Raw genomic sequence first — 22986 nt, 5'->3', positions numbered from 1 at the left:
CCCAAACATTCTCTTGTGCTTCCTGTGAGCCAGTGAGTGATATTGACAATCCCAATAGACTTGTTTTACTGAATGCAGGTCCAATATCTAGACGAAAGGGGTATAATAAGGAAGAAATGTGTGGAGACTCTCAAGCAGCAAATGCTTAATTTACTTCAAATTACCAGGGGAAAGGCTGGCTAAGGCTACTTATCATATTTTCCAGTGTATAAGATGACTTTTTAACCCAGGGAAATCTTCTATACACCCAGTCGTCTTATACGCCAGAAAATATGGTAAATTTTATAAGACATCAGTTCCCCTCCTGGAACTGGGTCCTTTCCTTCCAGAGAGCACTGTCCATGTTCAAGTTATTGAAATGACACATGATGCTGAGTTTGGGTGCTTTAGGCTTATGAAACCTCTTTTACTTCCGAGTCACTCTTCAACTTGAGGCAAGTTGGTAATTTGGGAATACCCAAGATACTCAGTTGTGTCTGCACATGCTAGGATATCAGGATGAAAAGATGTTCATGGTTCTTCTGGGCTGCAAAGTCACAGATGGTTGTAGAAATTAGAGTCTGAAGAGATTTTAGAAAACCTTCGACTTAGTGTTTTGGTTTCCAAGTTAATTCCTATGCAGGATACTAATAAATACAATTGATAAAAATGCAATTACTCTCATTGGAAGGGGAGAAGAGAGCTCCCTTCTGGGAAGCTCTGGGATTGAACCACCTTTGAAAACCACATCTAATTTAATTTTCAACCAACAGGAAAGGACTATAAGGCAGGGAACCTTGAATCATGGTCTCCTGAGCACAGTGTCAGCCTCAGCTGAGAGCTTGTTAGAAAGTCAAGTTCTCAGGTACACCCCAGACCTATTGGAGGTGGAGTCCAAGCATCTGTGCTTTAACAGTCCCTCTAGGTGATTCCGATGGATGTTCACTCAAATTTGAGAGCCAGTCCTCTACAAGCCTTTCAGTGAACATCGCAGGCTCATATAATAAAATTCAGCTTTGGTAGATGGGCAAGCCCTCAACAAATCTCACTGAGATTGTAGGATATGCACCCTGTCTTAGGAGTGGTTCTCTTCTGCTTCTACATTGTAGTAGCATTGCAGAGAGCTCTATTGTACTTTGGAAACAATTCAAAAGGTGGTCCTTTAGACCAATGGCTTACAATCAAGAGATCCTGATCTCTACAAGAGATTATTTTAAATGGATTTGGCTATTAGCTCAAACAGTTGCAATGGGGTTATATCCAAATATATGCTATTTCACAGAAACTATAATTTGTCAGTTATAAAAATAGAGCACACCTTAAGTTTAAAGAGTGAATTTTAGTTTTTCAAACATGTTTCCCATGCACTACCTCATTTTATAATACCCTCTCCTGGCACCCTCAACTGCCCTGTTTCCATTTCTAGGCGTGAAAAAAAGTGAAGAAGAGAGAGGTTAGGTAAGTTTTTCTAGACCACACACCTAAATGGTGGGAGAATGAATGTTTAAATCCCCTTCTGATACTAGTCCATTGTTTTTCTGATGTTCTAGGAAATATATTAGACAATTTCCTAAGATGGGAATTTACAATCAGATCAGTTTCCTCTATGGAGCTTCATTCTTTCCTCTCTCTTCTGTTGCTCACTATTAATAGTAATAAACTTCATAAAGGGCCTAAAATGGTTGAATTCCCACTTCAGTGATTAGTTAGGGAGCTCCCTGCCCCATCTTGGTGACAGGTGAGATGTGAGGTGTCATAACTAAGGCAACTGTTCCCTTCTGATCCTACTGGTGGGCATCTGTTTCTAGTTGTAACTGGCCAAACACTCCCTTTGCAGGAAAACTAATAACATCTTAACATATGGTCTTGAATCTGGGTCGTCTAATGACCTTGCCTGGAGATTAATTGAAGGTGTTAATGGCACAGTTCCCAGCCAGGAATGTCAAAATATTGGCTTGGCCTCCTATGTACATGTTTTAAGAGGATTTGCTATTGATACTGAATAGGATTAACTTTAAATATAAAGAGAAATACTATAACTTCAGCCACCACCTGTGAAGCAAGTTTCTGTAGCTAAGTAGTCTGGATTAGTACTCCAAGCAGGGTGCAAGATAATGAATTTGACATCCCATTTTGACTGCCTGGGAGAAAGTCCCAGGATACAATCTTCTTAAGTGAAGGTATCATGGGGAGCTAAATTCTTCGGAGGGTGAAAAATTCATTCTATGACCTCTAGATGACTGTGAATGGAAAATGCCATTAGAGATTAGAGTTGATTTATGGGTTCTGTACTATTACTGCCCCCTCCCCAGCTCACCCACACAGGAGAAATGGACAAAAGACCAGTGAAGAGAACTGTACTTTGAACTATATTTCTTAAAGTATTTACATAGAAATGTATTCAACTGCCAGGAAGTTTTGAGCTTAGTTATCATAATTCTCATGCCTTGATCCAGGTACAAACTACCCCCTTCTCTCGAACGGTTCTATTCTCTTTCCACTTTAACTACTCTAGTGCTCGTGTGCTTGTGTATGTGTGTGTTTAGTATAATTCACCTTAAAGGCTTCTTGCGGAATATAAATTATAAAGACATAAAAGTAAACATAGAATAATCTCCTTTCATGCATATATTTACAAACCCATAAACTCTAAGGAAGAGTAAATTGCATTTTGAAAACAGTGAGAATTACTTTTACTGGGCTTTTCTTTGCTCAGTTTATTCAGCTATTTTGGCCAAAGGAACCATATAAAATATGTCAAAGCCAGATCAACTGCTGGCTAAACAACTGACTAGAAAGTAAAAATTATTGATTCAAACAGAGCACCACCAATGCAATCACGCCTTAGGGAACAGACCCTTGAAATCACAATTTCGCAAGTCTTTTCTGAGGACTAGTTCTTGGAGGATTCCTGCTCTGTGCTGCTGCAACATTTGGTACATACAAGTCTCTGTGTATCATTGCATAGTCTTTGTGTGTATTTTCTCTGTTCCCATTTGTCTGGACAAACTGTGAGCTTCCTGAGGGTAGACCTGGGTCTTATCTTTTTAATACCCAATGTTTCCAGCAATGCCTGACATACAATACTGAGTACATAGTTGTGTGGAAGAATAATTCTGTGTGGTATACAAACAATATCTTAGATCATACCATCTTGATCGTAAGATGATTATAACATATTTGTGGTATTAGCACTGATTTACCTAAAACAAGCAGAATAGAATTAATCCATAGTATTACTGACCACATTACACATTTGATTTCACAAACTCACTAAAGCCAGCCAAGTAGTTTATTTAGGTTAACCAATAGCACACATTTGTGCTTGTTGAGAAACATTTTGTAGCATATGAAAAAAAACTCTAGATGCTTAATGAATCTTTCTCACAAACTTAGCACATTTTGTGCTCGTGTGTACTTGTGCCAACAAGATTCCACATGTGCATTCTGATTTTCCCTAAATAAAATTTTTCAAATTCTTAAAAAAAAAAGAAATGAAAGCTGAACCCACTATGTTCAGATGAAAGAAGTAGAAAATGGAGTGGACCAGCTTTATCTAATTTTCTAAATTGAATAAAATGAAAAACAAATAAATGGATGATGAAAAGCAATGTATGTCACTTGGTTTTCCTGTTGGTCAAGCCACTCAGGTAATTCAGTTGGGCAGGCTTAAATTCCTTGCACATTTTGCTTTCAAGATTAGGCAGAATGGCCCACGATCCACCAGCAGCCCATGGCAGGGAGAGCCACACAGACCATAAAACCAAGGAATGTTGAGTGGGACGTTCATTGGCCTGGGAATCTTCGAGCTGGGAAACACAAGTAGAGTTATAAAGAGATGATGCGGCCCTGGATATCGCCAATGCACTGTAGCCTGTTTCCCCTCACTCAAAGGAGGCGATGCAGAGATAGCTCAGTGGAAAAAGTAATTAGTGGTAGGGAATGAAGTTCCTTACTTTCTTTCCTGATTCTCTCCCTCCCAACCCTTTCAAGTCTCCCTTGGGTCCAATTTGGGAACTCTTGCAAAGGCTAAAGTCCAGCAGTTTAACAGCTATTAAACACGGTCGTAAAGTGAAGACGCCGCCCGCGAGTTGGGCTCTTGGCAGCGTCAGAGGACTGTGGCAAACAGCACAACTCCTTTGCTGAAAGGAAATAATGCAAGACGAGAAGGGAGGGGCTGTGGATAAACCCGAATGGGACTTGGAGATGACAACCAGTGGAGCATACTAAGCCTCTCTGGCATTGCTATTTAGTACCTGTGAAGTCTACCATGATGCATTATTAAATTCATGTATTATTGAATCATGAATCCTTGTTCCCTGATAAGAAATGGAGATGATTTCTTCATTTAAATGAAAGCCCTGCCTCCTTATTTAAATAAAAATGCATTCCTGGTTGCCTAGCATGCTAATCAGAAAACTGCATTAAGCAGGTAAGGCTATATGAATTAAAAAATAATGAAACAAGACTTTCCAGCCAGACATTGTTCCCTCGCCTGCTTTTCAGGACAGCAGATTTCCTACTTGGAGTTGATAAGACAACGGCAAATGAAGATAACAACATGAGAGGGAAATCATTCACTCTAATGGGCTCCACCTGTGCAGACTTAGCTCATTTACATGGCTGCAGAAAAATTAGAAATCATGCGGCAATTAGTCTGTTCTAGATTATGCAGTGTGTCAACTGATACCACTCAGGAGAGCACTAGCACTAAAATGGTTTCAGAAGATAAATCTACTCTCCTATACAAACAGTTTTAATTACCTGGAAAATGACATTGCCCATTGAGAAATCTCCATTGTGAACCCGGGCTGCTCTCCTGCTATTGGATTAGATGTTGGGACATTCCAATGTTTATGTAATTGACTCAGATAATATTGGATGACTTGTTGAAAATGAAATCGGGCCTTTTGTTTGGGTCCCCAATTGTTCATCAAAAACCCCTTTACTGTCTCCTTCAGAGTTGGTCAGGAAAGGGATGTGTTAGATGTGTGTATTTGTTAAGGCTTCTGTTTACTATTTAGCTCTATAGGCCTGTACAAATCTGATAAACTTATTGTAAAATAATTTTAAATATTAAGTTGGAGTCATCAGGTCTAGCAACTGTAATTCCTTATGACTAAAATGTTAAGACCTTGAATATTTTTGGATTCTTACTCAAGACAGCAGGATAAAATTTTTCTATTCATTTTGGCCTTGAAGTATATTAACAACTTTCTTAAAAACCATTAAAGTACCTAGGGAAATAATATTCATGAAAATCCAGCTTTTGCATTTATAAAAGATTGCTTAAAGGTTTTGTTTTGATTTTCTTATGTACAGGAATGCTTGTATAGTCACACATACTTTACTTATTTAATCATTATTTTTTGTTTGTGTAATATTTTATTGGGTTTGGTGGAAATGCAATAATTCAAGGTTAACAGAAGCATCCTGTAAGAAAGTTTTGGTCTTTGGGTAGAGGTAAACTCTTGGGATAATGGCAGAATGTTTGTCTTCTGCCTGTACTTTTAGGGAAGAGAGAGAGGGTCAAGGGCTCTTTTGGAAAATAGCAGGTAAACACATAGCATTGTCCGCTAAAGTTTGTTCCCAAAGCAAACACAGAAAAATAGCTTCTGGTTGGTGGATGGGAATAGGAGGAGGGCATGCCTTAAAAGGCAGGCAAATGTTCACCTTTGGTGACAAAAACCGGGTCCCTCTTACCTACAAGCAGAGAAGGCAATCCTCTAACCCAGTGGTTGGCAAACTGGGATAGGGGCTTAATCACAAGGAACAACAACAGCCTGTAATTATTGGGATCGAGAGTCTAGGTCAGTGGTCGGCAAACTCCTTAGTCAACAGAGAGGCAAACCGTGGCTCGAGAGCTGCATGTGGCTCACGAGCCGCAGTTTGCCGACCACTGCTCTAACCTAAATGGGATTTCAGCCAGGGGAACCACCACTGGCCCAGAGAATTTTCCAAACTTGTTCTCTGAGATCAAGCTTAAGATTCTAATCCTGACTAAAACGACAGTCTCCAGGAGCACTTGGAGTTTCCGTGGACCAGCTTTCACTTTTTGTCCCAGAAGCATCAGCCTCGTGAGGTTTCCTTTGACGAAAGGCTCCCCCAAGGACATATACATTTAGCAAACACTGTATAGCCTGATCCTGAACAACGAAATAAAAACAGTGCGCTGCAGGTCCTACAGCACAGAAACTTGTGGAACCCTGCATTTTGCAGACTCATCTGAGCACTACAAATACTCCTCCCCACCCTTCTTGTAATGAAGCACTCATTCACATCCAGTATCCAAAACTACTTGGGGTCACACTCCTGTAGTGCACAATTGTATTGCCAGAGCAGGCTTTGCCTATGGACAGGACGCTAAGATGTTAGGGTTGTAGTTTCTGGTGCCAGGTAGCAAAGAAGCCAACTTCACTGGCTGCACAGATTTTCTGAATCCTTTGGCTTATTCCAAGGACAATCTCCTCCCATCTCAACACCTACATATGCACACACATACACACACAGGCACATGCCCAACCACATACAAAGACACATACACACACCATCCCAGCTATATCAGGTTCATCAATGTCCAACCCAATTTTGCATCTGAAGTTCCTTATGTGAGCCACTGAACAGAAGATGTTTTAAGCAACACTTTTATCAAGGCTAGTCCTTAATCAGTACCTAATTAGGAGAGAAGTTAATGTATAACCCACAATGAATACCTTAAGGCAGTGGTCGGCAAACTCAGTCAACAGAGCAGCAAACCGTGGCTCAGCCGCAGTTTGCCGACCACTGCCTTAAGGCACTAGGGCATCATTCTCTCATGGAACCAGAGTATAGTGGCACCCTAGCAATATTTTTAGGATGATTCCTTTTTTTCTGGCAATACCTCTTTACTTCACCTTCCCTGAAACAGAATGTAAAATGTCATATGATCTTGAATCAAAGAAAGATGGGCCTTTTAATCTGGGAGGGATCTTAGAAACAGTGTTGTTCCTTGTCCTCATTTTACAGGTGAGGACAGTAAGATGCAGGAGGATGACCAAGTTGTGTGGGGGACACATTGAATCACGGATGCAAGAAGGTTGTAGCTCAGGTCTTTGGACCCAAGAATGGAGTTTGTTTTGCTGCATCCCTGTACTCGGTGGGTGCTGAAGCCAAGATTCTCTGCATTCACTCAGGGTCCTTCAGGGGAAGAGAGGGCAGGCTCATTCAAAAGAGTTCTAGCCACAGACCTGTGAGTTCATCATCTCAGAAAAGTAGGTCACAAAGGGCCCTGAGCCTCAAAGAGAGACACTGACAGCACTGAGAGGAACAAGTAGCCGGAAAATCCTCAGGGGCCCTGTGGATGTCCTAAGAACTGGGTGAAAGGCAAGTGAGTCAGTACATTGTGGCACCACAGTCCCTGAAGGAGCATGAGTGTGGACTTGTCCTGGAATAAGAGGTTCCCTTGCACAGCGTGAACAAAGCAGCCACCATTCCGTTTCTAGAAAGATGTTTATAAACAGAGTTCTAGCTGGAGAGTATGAGAATGCATGGAGTCTCCAGCTAGTCTCACATAATCAAGGACTCTCCTCACAGCCAAAGTGGGGAGTCAACATTAAAAAGCAACATACAGCTCTAACTGGTTTGGCTCAGTGGATAGAGTGTTGGCCTGTGGACTGAAAGGTTCCGGGTTTGATTCCGGTCAAGGGCATGTGCCTTGGTTGTGGGCACATGCCAGTAGGGGGTGTGCAGGAGGCAGCTGATGTTTCTCTCTCATCCATGTTTCTAACTCTCTATCCCTCTCCCTTCCTCTTTGCAAAAAATCAATAAAATGTATTTTTTTAAAAAGCAACATACATATCTTATAAGATAGAAACCCAGGCCTGAAACCTATGTTTATGTTGACCAATGTCACCCCAATCGATTTAATAATAATTAAAAAAGCAACACAACAGCAGCTAAACTTTATTCTTCTTCATGCATCTATTTGATGGAACATGGAATGTGAAACAACCGCTAAAAATGATGGCTATTCTTAAAATACTAGAATTGGATTGAGAAATAGTTTTAATCGTAAGAACAATGGAAGAAATAAAACAGGAAAATATCTGTGGGTTTGATTACATAAGATGTAAACTATTTGTGTGTTAGAAAATGTAACAGAATCAAAGGCAAACTGGGGATGTGATTTGTCATCAGTATCATAGGCACATGTTTGAACATCTTGTTTGAGGTGGGAAGAGGAGTACTCCGTGCTTTTGGAATAGGTAGCATTAGCCACATCATCTGTACATAATCCCCATAGAAATGTGTTCTTGGCCGTTAATGTTCTTTGCTCTTTAAATCCCCTGAGGTGACAAACATGTCCTCCCACAGTTTCTGGGAGCCACTGTTGATTACAGTTACTGGATGCTCTCCATGGGCTGCAGGGGTATTTATAGCATGTTTCATCATATCAAAGCGCTTCTACTTTTCACCTGCTAACTCTTATCTTCATTTCCTCAGTCACTTCAGTGTAGGCACTTGCAGTGACCTCAAAATTTGCATTTAACACCCTGAATGATACCCTGCTGCAGGCCCAGTGCCAATACTTACACCCCCCTTTTTTTTCAGTCATTATATATCAAAGCGTCTGCAGAATACAATACATGACAGAGCTGATAGAATGGATAAAGCCATGCCTTTGAAAATACACTAGAATTAGTGAGCAGGAGTTGGCTAAAGGAGTTCGCAGTATGCTGCCCGTAGTATACGGTATATTCCACTGTACATACCACTTTCCACTGACTAAGGAGCCTAGTAGAGCACTCAAAACATGCGACTATTAACATATGGACTGTTATCGGTAAGCCCAAGGAGGTTCAGGCCTTCATCCTCTTCTGTAACTCTGCTCACTCCATTGGTGATCTCATCCTGAATTATGGCTCTAAATACCAGAAAGTGATGACTACTTGGAAATGTATGTCTCCAGCCCAGACTTCTCCCCTGAACTCCAGACTCATATATCCAACTGCCTGCTTGACATCGCCACTTGGAAGTCTAATAATCATTACAGACTTTCAGGTCCCAAATGGGACTCCTGACCTCATATATGCACCCCTTTCACTCCTCAAAAAATGGCAATTCCATGCTTCCAGTTGCTCAGTTCCCTCTTTCGCATATCCCCACCTCTATTTGAGCAGGAAATCCTGTTGGTTACTCTCTTCAATATAGCCACAATCTGGCCATTTCTCACCACTTACCCTGCAACTCCCCTGGTCCAAGCCGCCATCATGGATCACCTCAATAATTGCAGTGGTCTCTAACTGACCTCCCTGACTTTGCCTTTGGTATCTTGCAGTTCATGTGCATCTTAGCAGCCAGAAGCTGTAGTGTCAGACCTTTAACAAAGGCTTCTCCTGTCTCTCAGAGGAAAAGCTCAGGTCTTTCCAATGGCCAGGAGACCTTACCGATCTAGCTCTTTCACATGATTTTATAGTCACTTCTATTATACTCAGCTCTGCTTAAGCTATACCGAGCTCCTTGAATGTGTTTTTTGTGTTTTGTTTTGTTTGTTTTGTGTTGTGTTTTTGTTTTGTTTTGTGTGTTGTGTGTGTGTGTGTGTGTGTGTGTGTGTGTGTGTGTGTGTATTTAACATGCCAGGCATGCTTTCCCCTAGGGGACTTTTTTAAAATTGTTTTTTCCTTTTCCTGGGTCATTCTTCCTCCAGATACCTGCATGACTAACTCTCTCATCTCCCTTAAGCCTTGACCTAAGTGATGCCTTCTCAGTGAGCTCTTCACAGACCACACTATTTAACACTTAACCCTCATTCTGATACCCCCCTATTTTTTTCTTTACTTTATTTTCACCCATAGCACTTATTCTATGTGAAATGATAACTTTACCTATGTAATGTCAGTTTCTCTGCTCTAAAATGTTAGCACAATTCAGGTAGAGATTTTGTTTTTATTTTCCTACTGTTATAAATATAACTCAGTGACTGGAGCAGTGCTTGGAACCCTAAAAAATATTTGTTGGATGAGTGAATAAAGGAAAGAGAAAAACATTTATATTTGTGTTTATTCACATAAGATGATATGGTCACATAAGGTATCTGGTCTTACCTAGATGTAAGGATAGTGGGAAATAGAGCTTAGCTGTGTGCACAGGAGGCAGAGTAAAACAAAATTCTAATGACATAAGCAGTCTTTATGACATATTATTAGATCATATAAATTGATAAGATGAACAGTAAGTCCTTAATAGATCCTGAATAGGCAGCTCTACAACAGGAAATCTAAAAAGTGAATAAACATATAAAAGAATGTGTAACCTGAGTATCCTAATCCTAATATATAAAAATCCAGGGTCTGTAACATCCAAAACAACTGAAGGCCCTGCACCGGGCCTAAACTGGCAGTCGGACATCCCCCAAGGGGTCCCCAATTGAGAGGGTGCAGGTTGGGCTGAGGGAAACCCCCCTCTGTGCACAAATTTCATGCACCAGGCCACTAGTTACAAATAAGAGTGCAAGTTTAAATAATATAATATTTATAGAAAGTTCTTTTCTACTTTGCTGAGTTTTTGTAATGAATAGTTGTTAAATTTTGTCATGCTTTTCCTGCATTTATTGTGATAATCATATAGGTTTTTCCCTCCCTTAGTTTATTAATATTACTAATTGATTAACTTCTGAATGCTAAAACAACCTTGCATTCCTAAGATAAAGGGATAAAGTAAACTTGGTCATGATGTACTATTCTTTTTGTATATTTGCTAATGTTTTTAAAGGATTTTTGTGTCCATGGTCATGCAGTCATCCTTTTCAGTATATTAGTCTCTGAGTTTCAACAAACACATATAATTGTGTATACAACAATACAATTGAGATAAAGAACAATTCTATCACCTCCAAAATTTCTCCAGTTACTCTATGAAGTCAGTGCCACACCCTGGCAATCACTGAGCTAGTTTCTGTCCCTGGAGTCATTTTCCAAAATGAAATAAAAATAGAATCAGGCAGGATATGGGCTTTTAAGTGTGGCTTCTTTTACTTATCATAAAAATTCTATTAGAAGTTTGATAGGTATTGTATTTAACTTATAAATTAATAAGGGTTCTGTTGCCCCTTGTACTACTAGTATATTGAAATAGTTAATCTGTAAACATACAGTCCAATTATTCAGATTTGATTATATATTCTCAAGACACTAATGAATAGTATCAAAAAGATATTATGTATATTTTCTAGGATGTTTTCTATATACTTTATAGTTTTAATTGCTATTGTAAATGGTGTCATACATTCTTTGTTTTCTATTTCCTTATAGTTAATACAGAGCAACAAAGTAACATTTATGTCTATCAACAGTTTATGATTTTACTATGTTGATAATTTATCTTCCCCATATATTAAGCTTTATTTCTTCCTTTGTGCCCTTGCTCTTTCTTTTTTCTTATTTGGAATGTTTGGTTCTCTAGTACTATACCAAACAGTAGTGGGAATAGCAGGTTTTCTTATCTCCTTCTTGTTCTTAAAGGAAATGGGTGTCAAGTTCCTCCTACAGTATCACATGGACAATTTCGGGTTTTTCAGTCTTTATCAAATTAAGGAGGGTTCTTTCTTTCAAAAAATTATGACTTAGATATAATTGACATGTAACAAAGTTCCTTAATTTTATATGTATTTTTAAAAATAATGACTTTATTGAGATATAATTCACATATAATAAAATTCACCTATTGAAAATGTACAACTCAATATTTTTAATGTATTCACAGAACTATATGAACATCATCATAATAAAATTTACAATGTATTTGTAACACCCCCCCCCCCAAAAAAAAATCCCCTACCCAAAAGCAATCTCTCCTCTTAGATATGACTATTTCTCTCCAAATCCCCAGGCCCTGGCAACCGCTGATTTACTGTCTGTCTTTATATATTTGCCTATTTTTGACACTTCAAATAAATGGAATCGTACAATATGTGGTATTTTGTGACTGGTTTCTTTAACATAAAGTTTTCAAGGTTTATTCATATTGTAGCATGGATAAGTATTTCATCCTTTTTATTGCTAATTAGTATACTATTATATGAATATATTACAGCTTATTTGTCTATTCATCAGCTGATGGACATATGGATTGTTTCCACTTTGGGCTCTTCTGAATAATGCTGTTATGAACATTTGTATGCAAGTTTTTATGTAAACACGTTTTCAATTCTCTTATTTTCAATTCCACCTAGGAGTGGAATGGAACTCTATTTTTAACCCTTTTAGGAACTTCCCAAATGTTTTCTAAATGGCTGCACCATTTTACATTCTCACTAGCAGTCTATGAGGGTTCTAATGTAAAGTTCATATGGAGTACCAAAAGACCCAGAATGGGCAACAGGATTTTGAAGGAGAAGAAAAGAGGCGGAGAACTGACCCTACCTGATTTCCAGCCTTACTATAAAGCTATAGTAGTCATGACAGTATGATACTGGTGAAAGAATACACAATAGATCAGTGTAGAAGAATAGAGAGCTCAGAAACAGACCATCATAAATATGCTCATCAGATCTTGGACAAGAAGCAAAGGCAACACAATAGAGAAAAGATCATCTGGGACAACTGGACATCCACATGCAAAAACCAAAAAAACACACACAGAGAAAAAAAGGAATCTAGATACAGACTTTACACTCTTCACAAAAATTAACGCAAAGTGGAACACAGTCCTAAAAGTGAAATGCAAAACTATAAAACTCCCAGAAGATAATATAGGAGTAAACCTAGATGACCTTAGGTATAGCAATGACTTTTTAGATATAATACCAAAGGCACAATTTTAAAAATAATTGAGAATCTGGGCTTTATTAAAATTAAAACGTTATGCTCTGTGAAATACAATGTCAAGAGAATGAGAAGACAAACCACAGACTGGGAAAATATATTTACAAAAGACACATCTGATAAAGGATTGTTATCCAAAATACATAAAGAAGTCTTACTGGGGGGATAAGGATACATATGTAATACCTTAATCAATAAAGAAAAAAATGTAGTTACAAAAATAAAATAAAAAACCACCCAACAATAAGAAAAAAGTCGATTAAAAAATGGGCCACCTGGCTGTGGTGGTTCAGTGGATTGAGCATCATCCTATGGACCAAGAGGTCCCAGGTTCAATTCCCAGTTAGGGCACATGCCCAGGTTGCGGGCTCGATCCCCAGTAGAGGGCATGCTGGAGGCAGCCAATAACAATTCTCTCTCCTCATTGATGTTTCTATCTCTCTCTCCCTCTCCCTTCCTCTCTGAAATCAATAAAAAATATTTTTTAAAAAAGGGCCAAATATCTTAGTAGACACTTCATCAAAGAAGATACATAGATAACAAAGAAGCATATCAAAAGGTGCTCCATATCACATGTTATCAGAGGAATGCCATTAAAACAACAATGAGATACCACTACACACTTATTAGAATAAACAAAATTTAGGACACTGACAACTCTATATCCCGGTGAGCACCCAACCCTTCTGGTATCTTTGTAAAATTTGCTTTATAACCTTTCTTCAAGTTAGCCACTTTAACTATGCCATTAATTTCCTGTTGGGGCCATCACTAAATAATTGGGGAGGTTATAAGAAGTAGAGATGCCCGGGGGCTTTCAAAAGCTCCCAGTTAATTGTAGGTTATAGCTAGGACTGAAGATGCCTGCCTCAAACCATAATGATGATTTGTGTTATTGTTGGATCACACACACACACACACACACACACACACACACACACACACACACCAATAAAGCCTTTACCAAAAATTGAGAAAATCTCATGAACTGAGCAGGCTCCATTCTGGTGATGTACGGTTTTTGAAAACTCCCAGTCAAGCTGACATTCCGATTGATAAATGTGCAAACACTTAGAATCCAGCAGCCTTGTAAACACATTCAAAATATTTACTTTCATGCTGTTTCTTTCTTCTTCTTCTAACACCCAAATGCCAATTTTAATGGAAGCCACATCTCCACATATTGATTGGTTCATCTTGATTTTATTAAGGTTTAGTTTGGCTGCCCAGGAAGCTTTTCTAGTGTTTGAAACATTTATAAAAATGTCTATTTGGGAGGGGCTAGGAGGGAGATGAGGTAGGTGGGGGCAAAGAAAAAAAAAACCATCACATCTTGCCTAAAGTAAAACACAGTTTGTTGCCAAGATTTCATTAATTCAATAAATAAAAATACAAGTAAGTTCCAACTTCAACAAGCTCAAGTTTCCCTCCTAGCTGTGAAACCACAGTACCCCAATGGCTTCTAAATGTGTCAACACATGACCTTCCCATCCCCAGCTCACCAGTGGGAGAATATGATTTATGAGCTTGTCTGACCATCCCTGAAAGAGGTTTTAAATATTTCACTCTTTTAATAAGTGTACTCCCTTCATGCAGTGGTAAATGATTGTGGGTTCTTAGAGAAAAGGGTGAGTTTTTGGAAAAAAAAAAAAAAAAGATCTAAACTTGGAAGAGATCTGCAAGCAGCTCTGTGGCACCTTATGGTGTGTGAGCTAATTACTTGCCCTAAGTTGCCTAGTAAATGGTCTTTGTTTGGGAAGGTTAAGTTTCATCTCTGTTCCAAAAACTCAGAGTCAGACAGGGAAGGGAAAAAATGATGGTGTCTGTGGTGAGGCTGGCAATGCCGCCCGCCGACTGGTTGTTTGGAACGGGTTTAGAAGATGTGTTATGAGCCATGGTAAATGTGTGCCATTTTTCATGAATGAAGTCAAAGGATCTAGCAGGTTGAGCCCGAGAATTTGGATTTGGCTGTGGAAAATACCAATGAATGTGTGAGCTTTGCATCCTCTGCTGCCCGGGATCTCCTACGCTTCTGGATGGAGGAAGACGACACTCTTTTTCAGACTGCCAAACACAACAGAGTTAGATGAGAAATTTAGCTCACTCCACTCTAAAATCATTTTTATATAGAAGAAAAGTGAGTTTGAGTTGTTGAAGTCCCACAGTTTAGAGGTTGTTATTGGGGAATATGAATGTTCTTTGAAAACATTAAGTCAAAATGGTGGCATCTCTTATGAGAAAGAGGAAGTGACCCTAAAAGAAAGAGAAGGTGTAGTACCTTTTCCTCGAGGTCTTTTTGTTCTGATTTCTGAGAAATTTGTGTTCAGTGGGAACTGAGGATAAACCTAACCCTCCTCGCCAAGTTTCCCAATAATGAAAACTCAGTGTTTGAACAAGTATAAACCTAAAAAGCAACATTTCTTATAAGGACATGGGAGTATCTCTTGGAACTCAACAGTCGAACGGGAGGTCAATCTTAGGAGAGACCAGAATCAGGAACCAGAAAGTCATGAAGGACCAAGGCACCTGCTCTGTCCATCAGGCTGTCTGCCTCTGAGGTCTCCAGCTTTAACTTCTCACTCCATTCTGTTTCTCTCCTTTTGTCCTGCAAACTGGCTTTCGCTCCTTATTCAGGTCCAAAGCTGAAGAGGACCACTCCACAGTGATGTCTTCTAATCCCAGATCTACAGCTTTGGACTTCGAGTGACCAGCTAAGATCACAAATTAACTATCCCTTAGGGCGGGGGTGAGGAACCTTTGGCCCATGGACCATATAAGGCCCATGAAATCATTTGGTCTGCCCTGCCAAGGCATTATGGGTGAATTAATTAAATGTCTGACCAAAATAGCAGGCTAATTTTTAAGTTGATAACTTTGTATGGCCTGTAAATGATGTTATAAATATCCAAATGGTCCTTGGCAGAAAAAGGTTCCCCACCCCTGCCTTACAGAGTGCATACCACTTTCTAGACTCAGTGTCTAAGTAATCTAAATGTTGTATTAACTCATTTAATCCTCTTGACTCACCTATAAGTTTTATTCCCATTTTACAGATAACAAAATTGAGGCAGATAAATTAAGTGACTTGTCTAAATTCACATAGAAATAAGTTATAGATATGGGTTCCAAATCCAAGCAGCTTAGGTCCCGAGTCCATGCTCTTAACCATGGCCATTCTGCTCTGAGTCTCAATTCCATTCCTTGGTTGAGATAATGTGGTTGGTATCTCTTGGACTGGGTAGGCATCCCTCTCCAATCAGCACTGTCCAGGGTGGTGATGGATGGACCTAGAGAGGTGATGGATGGACCTGAGGAGGACTACATGGCACATAATGAATTATAGGGCCCATCTCATTACTGGTGAGAAATCAGTTTCCCAGATTGGGGATTCATCTTCCATCTTATGCTACAGAAATGAATGTGCTCTCTGAGCCAAGTCATGGGTCAGTATAGCAATATAGTATTAAAGGTCATTAAAATTTGTAAGGCACAGAGGATTTCCTGGACATGTTTATTTTCAACAAGGCAACCCTATATCTGACTGGTTATTTTCACTTTTTTCTAGAATTATCTAGAGATGGAGATTTTAAATTCCCCACATGGCAAATCGGCCATGTTCCTACAGAGTTCCTGCTGGGAGTTCTTCTCCCAGTCTAACCTAAATGCCTTTAATGGCAGCTGAAACTGATTTCTTAGTCTTGCTCTCAGGGTAAACTTTGCACAAAAAGGAACATGTGAGGATATTCTGAAGTAATTCTGTTTTTTGGCAAGTGTCACACTGACTTAATTAGAAAATTTTATCAAAAGACTAATAACAAAGGCATTTAAAATTCTTGGAATTGTGTGTCTGTAAATAGTATATATATATATATATATATATATATATATATATATATATATATATATATATATCACATATAAGTGAGGAAAGCATTCCAAATCTGAGAGAACATTGGCTCCATAACAGAAATGGGGTAGATAAAACTGTGAATTAAGAAATAGACCTTTTTTTGGTACATATTTCTGACCTTCACCCCATAAATGCCCTAATGCATGAGGCATTGGCCCATGTGGAAATTTTGATTCATTCAACACTTTCCTAATACAAAATTCCATTGAATATATATAATATTATAACACAGCAAATTAACAAACTACAAAGAAAAATAAAACAAGATAAGCTCATTTTATTCTAAATTATCCAAAGATGTTTTCAGCCTATTCTCTTCTTTCCAAAAATTCTCAATTTTTGCTGCTAATAATCTTTTCACCCTTTTCAGACCTCAAGTATTTGAGCAGTCCTCATCTCTCTTTCATTGCAGCCAAATGATTATTAGCCAATGAATTACCCCCATTCCTACCCCTCAACACACACACACACACACACACACACACACACACACACACACACACACACACACACTTCTTGGGTCTATTCCTTGCCATATTCCCTGCAATCTTGGATCTATTCCACTCCAGGCTCAACCAGTAACAATAAGCAGCCTCTGAGTCATCCTTAGCCTTATTTTCATTCTTAGGAAACAACAATGGCAGTCAGCTTCCACAGGTAGCACTTCTGCCATGTCTATTCATCATGGCTTCTCATTACCTGTAGAACCAATGGAAGGTGCCCTGTGACCTCTCAAAGGTCCCCATCTTAACTACAAAATTGTATTTCACTCCATACCTCTACCTATGACATCACTCCAGTTCTGCGGAGCAACCTACTTTCCCTTTCAATTCCTCTTGAGTATCCCATCTGACTTCTGAATGATACATAGCAGGGATTGTTCAAATGGAGGAACTATAAACAGTTCCCTTTTTTCTATTTCCACATAATCTCTGGTTTCAGACTCAATTAGCAACTCTCTGAGATAGGCGGGGTATGCATTATTTTTATTGCTATTTGACAGATGAGAAATATGAGATCATTGAATTCCAGGTCCATTCTACTCCATATCTCCTACTAGTAAAATTAGAACCCATTTCATAGGTGCCAAAGCCTTGGTCAGATGCTCTAGAGATCGTGCTAGAAGGCTTTACCTGGGAAGATGGCTACAAAGGTACACACTATAAATATTTGATTCATTTATTCCACAAATATTTACTGAGCTCGTGTGCCAATAACTGAGCTAGTGTTTAGGATAGTTACATATTTCCTTCCACCTTTCTGGAGGTATTTGCTAAAGACCTTGGCAGGAGTTGGGGACTAAAAATTTCAAGGGTATTCAGTGAGAAACCACAGCCAATCCCTCATAGAGAAGGTTCAGTGGTCAAGACCAAGCAATCTTACCCACAGAGTTATCTGATGTCACTGGTTTCTTTTAGATATTTCCTTCACCTCTACCTTCTCTGTAAGCCAATCTCTCTCCCTCAACACTCCCTGCCTCTCACTAATGCACAGGGTTTTCCCTGCCTTCATCCCTTTCACTCATGAAGAAAGCTCACTGAACCAGCCAATCTAGAAGCTCTTCCCTTCCAGGGAATTTTCCACAAATGGGGCAATATTTAGTTCATATGAATTACTAGCTGAATTGCAAATGAATTTTCCTTGGTTGGGATGGTAGCGTTTGGCTGCAAGGCAATGTTTGGCTGAAGGAAGCTTTCCCTGAGGGGGCTCCATATACAATAGGTCATTTCATTATAACGATGAGATGCCATAGGAACTTAACTCTTGTTATATCAATTAGCTTACAGTAATATTGGTTTCACTGTACATCATTTTGCTTAATGTTGCAGACCCTATCCATAAGTGAGAACTTGTTGTACCTTGTAGAGTCCACACCATTCTGCCTACTCCTAAGGCCAGCCCTGAAGGAAAGTTTTGGTGTACTCTGAACAAAAAAGGAACTAGGACTCAACCTGAGTCATCTGCAAAACTGACTCATGAGATTTGTTTTAAACCTTAATCCACCTCTAGCCCCAAGCTCTCTGCCATCAGTGGAGAAGCACTTTTCTTCATGATTCAGCAGGCTTAATGTGAACACATGTGTCTTGACTTTCATTTCACGGGACACAGTAGTGTAGTGTAAGAGGGATCTGGCTGCACAGCTGGTGCTATCCTGTGTGTGTGGATGGTGACTTTGGAAAATACTAGTACACTCTTCCTGGGAATGTGGGGAAGGACCACACAAAGAAGGCACGGTTGAGGCCAGCTGTGTGAGCTGGTGGGTGCAACATACCAGGATGGGGAATCAGAAGACCTGGCTTTCTGTCTCTGCTCTATTCCTTCTGGGACTGACCTTTCCAAGCACTTCTCTTCTCTGGGTCTCAGGTTGATCTCAGGGGGCGGAGTGCCCCAAACTCTTAAGTTTTTCTGCAAATTCTTAGATTCTGGGATTCCTTGGACTTTTCTCTTAATCTAGTCTTTATGATTCTGGTTTCTCTTTGTGAGGAACAAGACCCAGCTGTGGGAGGCATCAGTGAGAGACAACAAGTCAAATCTAGGGTGCAGGAAACAGGAATGATCCATGCACTGTGCACCAGTAGGGTCACGATTCTCAATTTTCCGAGCCTGGCAGGTAACAGGTAACATATGATGTGCTAGATCTATTGCAATAGGAAATTGTGAAGCTTGCTGTAAACCAGAGAGGGCTTGCCTCACCTAAAGGCACTGAAACCCATGCTTTTTAAGCATAGCACCTGTCAAACAAAACAAATCTATGGACTGGCTTATTCCCAAGGTCAGTCGGTCGGAGACCCCATACTATCTCTAGAATTAGAAAAAAATACTTTTTTGAGGGCAACCAACTTGTCACCAGCCAATAAATGTTTCTTTTCAGAGCTTCAAGTCAGTGGATTTCATTTCAATCAAATGCTTTCCATGAAATAAAAACAAAAACAAAACAGAGAGACAAACAGGATGGGCTGGGCAGGAAAGTGCTTGAAAACTTACAACCCATCTGTAATCACACTAGGCTCCAAGGCTCAACCCCAATGTTGGTTCTGCTGTTCAATTGAAAACCTTGTCTGCAGCCAAAATGATTCCCAACTGCTTTCTGAACTGTGCAGTCCCTGGGAGCTGGAGAGAGTCACATGAGAGTGTGGCTTTTCAGATGAGAACAGCAGGCAAGAAATGGAGACTTCTTGCTAAGCCCCATTAATATTTTAATAGAGCAGTTCTCTTTGAAAATGTTTTATTCATAATTGACCAATTGTCATTAGATATAGTTACACTCCGTGGCATCTTATTAGAAGGAGCTTGTTTGAATCCCCCTCCCCAAGTATTCATAGTAATTCCTAACAGATGATGTCATAACAGGCCGTTACAATCCATAACATGTAGATACCATTAAAGCAATGTGTGTGCCTTTTTGATACTGAAACATCTAACTTTATTATGAAGTTCGCTATAAAACCTGCTATGATGTATTTAATAATATTAAAGCGTTTATTCTTTATTATTGAAGTCACACTGCCCCTGGGATGCCTGTTACTCCTGCCACAAATGAGAATTGCCAAATCTATCAGCTCGACTTTTAAACACTTCCTTAAGAGATTTCTTTCTTTCTTCTTTCCTCTTCTTCATTACTTTTCTTTGCTATGAAAAAGCAGATGTTCTAAAGTACAGTAACTGAAAACCAGCAATATATGCTCAAAGGCTGAAACCTAATATTTACAATAAGCTGATCCAATGAGAAATGTCTCCCTGGTGACCCTGGTCATGAAGTGGGAACCCACGTGGTCAATGGTCCCGGCTGAGGCAGTTGTCATTTATCAGAAATCCGTGTGCTGTGATTCTCAATTAGGGACTTTCCTGACATCAGCAACTCTCCATCCACTGGATACAAAAGTCAAAATAAATATGAAATCCATCCTTATTGCATCACATTCCAGTGGCTTTACATTTTCCATATAGGGCAGTTACTATGGATTCCATAATTTATGTACGGAGATTTGGTTATTTGGAGGGTGGTGGACATATTTTGTCTTTATCACTTTAACAAACATTAAATTTCCTAATAAATATCTAAGATTGGAAACACTGTCATAAATATGTATTTCTAATTCCCAATGAGAGCTATAGATGTTTATATGCAGACCAATTGCAAAAATAAGAGAAAAGACTGGTATTCCCTAGAAGAAACTAGACAATTCTGACTGCGGTAGGGACTTGACTAACTGCTAACCCTGGACTTCTGGGAAATGGATGAATGTTGGGGAGAAATTAGAGCCTCCTGCAAGAGCTTTTGGTCCAAACGTGTTCTGCATATTCCATCAGTTACAGATTAATTTGATATAACAAGATTCTCTTTTAAAATGCAAACATTCCTTAGAAGATTTGAGCCCGTGGATTATTAGTTTTTGGTATAACTTTCCTTACTGCAGTAAACTTTAGAATATCCTCTTTAATTCAATTTACCAAGCATTTTAGTGAGTACCTATCAGGTATAAAATACAGCAAATGTCCAAGTCCTCTTAATTGCTCCTCAGAGGAGAGACTGCAGGTTCCCAAACAAGAAGTTTTTTCAAGTACCTCAAAGTAAAAGGCTGCTGGCCTCCCTGCCCTCCAGAACCCTCTGGATTTTTCTTATTGCTCCCATAGCCTGTACCCAATGAGACACAGGATGTCCAATTTCTTTCCCAAGCCTGCCTTTTCATCTAGGATTTCTTAATCCCATGACTCCACATGCCTACTCTTGCTCTTCTGGAACCCTGCTTGGGCCAGAGCCCTGGGCTCAAATTTACTAAGAGGAAATGCTTCCATTTATTCAGATAGAAAAGCTCCATTTCTGTATCCAGCACTACTCAGCCTCCAGGTTATTGTGGAGGAAGCACTTATCCCCGCCCCCCCCCCCCCTTTCACAAAACCATGAGTGGGATTCCAGATAGACCAATCCCTGTGGTATTCCTCCCACTCCTCACTTACCGACCACCTATGATGCTACTCCCAAAGGAGTAGTCAATTAATTGATTGTGAGTAGTGGGGGGAAATGGGCAGATATGGCCTAGGCCAGTGATGGACAACCTTTTGAGCTTGGTGTGTCAAACTTCGCCAAAAAACTGAGCATAACTCGGGTAGTGTGTCACTTTGAGGAAAAAACATGATTTCGCAAATGTTTCATCCTCAGGAGCAGCAAATGTTTCATCCTCAGCAGGCGGCCTCAGTGGCCACGTGTTATTAGAAATGGCTACGCGTGTCAGTGCTGACACGCGTGTCATAGGTTCGCCATCACTGGCCTAGGCCTTTCTTCTCTCATTCCTCTGGACTCAAAAGAATATATCTATATCTTTGGAGCCTGGAGTAATGGGCCTACCCTGGAGGTGAGGCCTGTGCATTAGGAGAGCAGGTCAGATCCATTTCAGCATAGTGTTAGCAAGTCCATTTAGCCCCACATCTAAGCCATGTCCTTTAATCCACCTGTAATCAGTAAAGGGCTGATAGTTGGATCTCTACTTGTCCAACCTCTCTGCCTACCTCTCATCTGTTCTGCATTTGTGCAAGGAAGAGGGCTGTTGGTCCTTGAGTTCCCTAAAGCCTAGCATCTTGGCACATCCTATGCTATAGGTGGTACTGGCTCCATCCTGGACTCCGGTCTGTCTCCTGTAGCATTTACTTGGAGACACTTTCCTAAAAAACAGATGCAAGCCACCCTGAAAATTCTGACAAGTACACTCCATCCAGTACCATTCTCATGGGAGAAATGCTTCTTTTTGGACATGGTAGGCAGAGTAACCTGATTAAATCCTAACTTATGAAGCAAAACTGTATTTCCCTTCTCAGAAGTGTTTGCAGTGATTTGAGTGGAGATTCATATGAGGAATCAGCTAACCCAAAGTGATGAGTAGTAATGGTGACCTGCAGGTATACCTGAGCCAGTTATTTGGGGACAAATCTAATCACCCTACATTAGGGATGAAAGCTTACATGCTCATAGAGACCATGCAGGTAACATAAATGATTGAAGCTTCTGAGTATAAGGAAACCACTAGCTCAACTATGATGATAACAAGTAACTGGTATTTGGCTTTGGTATTATGAAGTAATACAGTATGGAGGTTCCTCAAAAAATTAAGAATAGAGCTATCATATGACCCAGCAGTCCTTCTGGGGATCTACCTGGAAAAATTTAAAACACTTATGTGTAAAGATATATGTGCCCCTATGTTCACTGCAGCATTATTCATAATCGTCAATATAATCTAAGTGTCCCTCAACAGATGATCGATATATATTCAGCCATAAAAAAGATGCAATATTTCCATT

The 22986-nt window shown here is 39.7% G+C and overlaps 1 long non-coding RNA gene across 2 annotated transcripts in view; it reads right to left on the bottom strand.

Moving 5' to 3' along the window:
• Positions 1-390: 390 nt before the first annotated feature.
• Positions 391-22986, bottom strand: part of LOC114233720 (uncharacterized) — a 95664-nt gene continuing 73068 nt past the window's right edge. For both annotated transcript variants that reach the window (XR_008558605.1, XR_003619875.2), the window contains exon 3: positions 391-526. This is a non-coding gene — a long non-coding RNA (uncharacterized LOC114233720). The remainder of the gene's footprint in view (positions 527-22986) is intronic.

The sequence above is a fragment of the Eptesicus fuscus genome, chromosome 16, assembly GCF_027574615.1.
Source record: "Eptesicus fuscus isolate TK198812 chromosome 16, DD_ASM_mEF_20220401, whole genome shotgun sequence".
NCBI lineage: Eukaryota > Metazoa > Chordata > Mammalia > Chiroptera > Vespertilionidae > Eptesicus > Eptesicus fuscus.
This window is presented reverse-complemented; position numbering and strand designations above follow the sequence as displayed.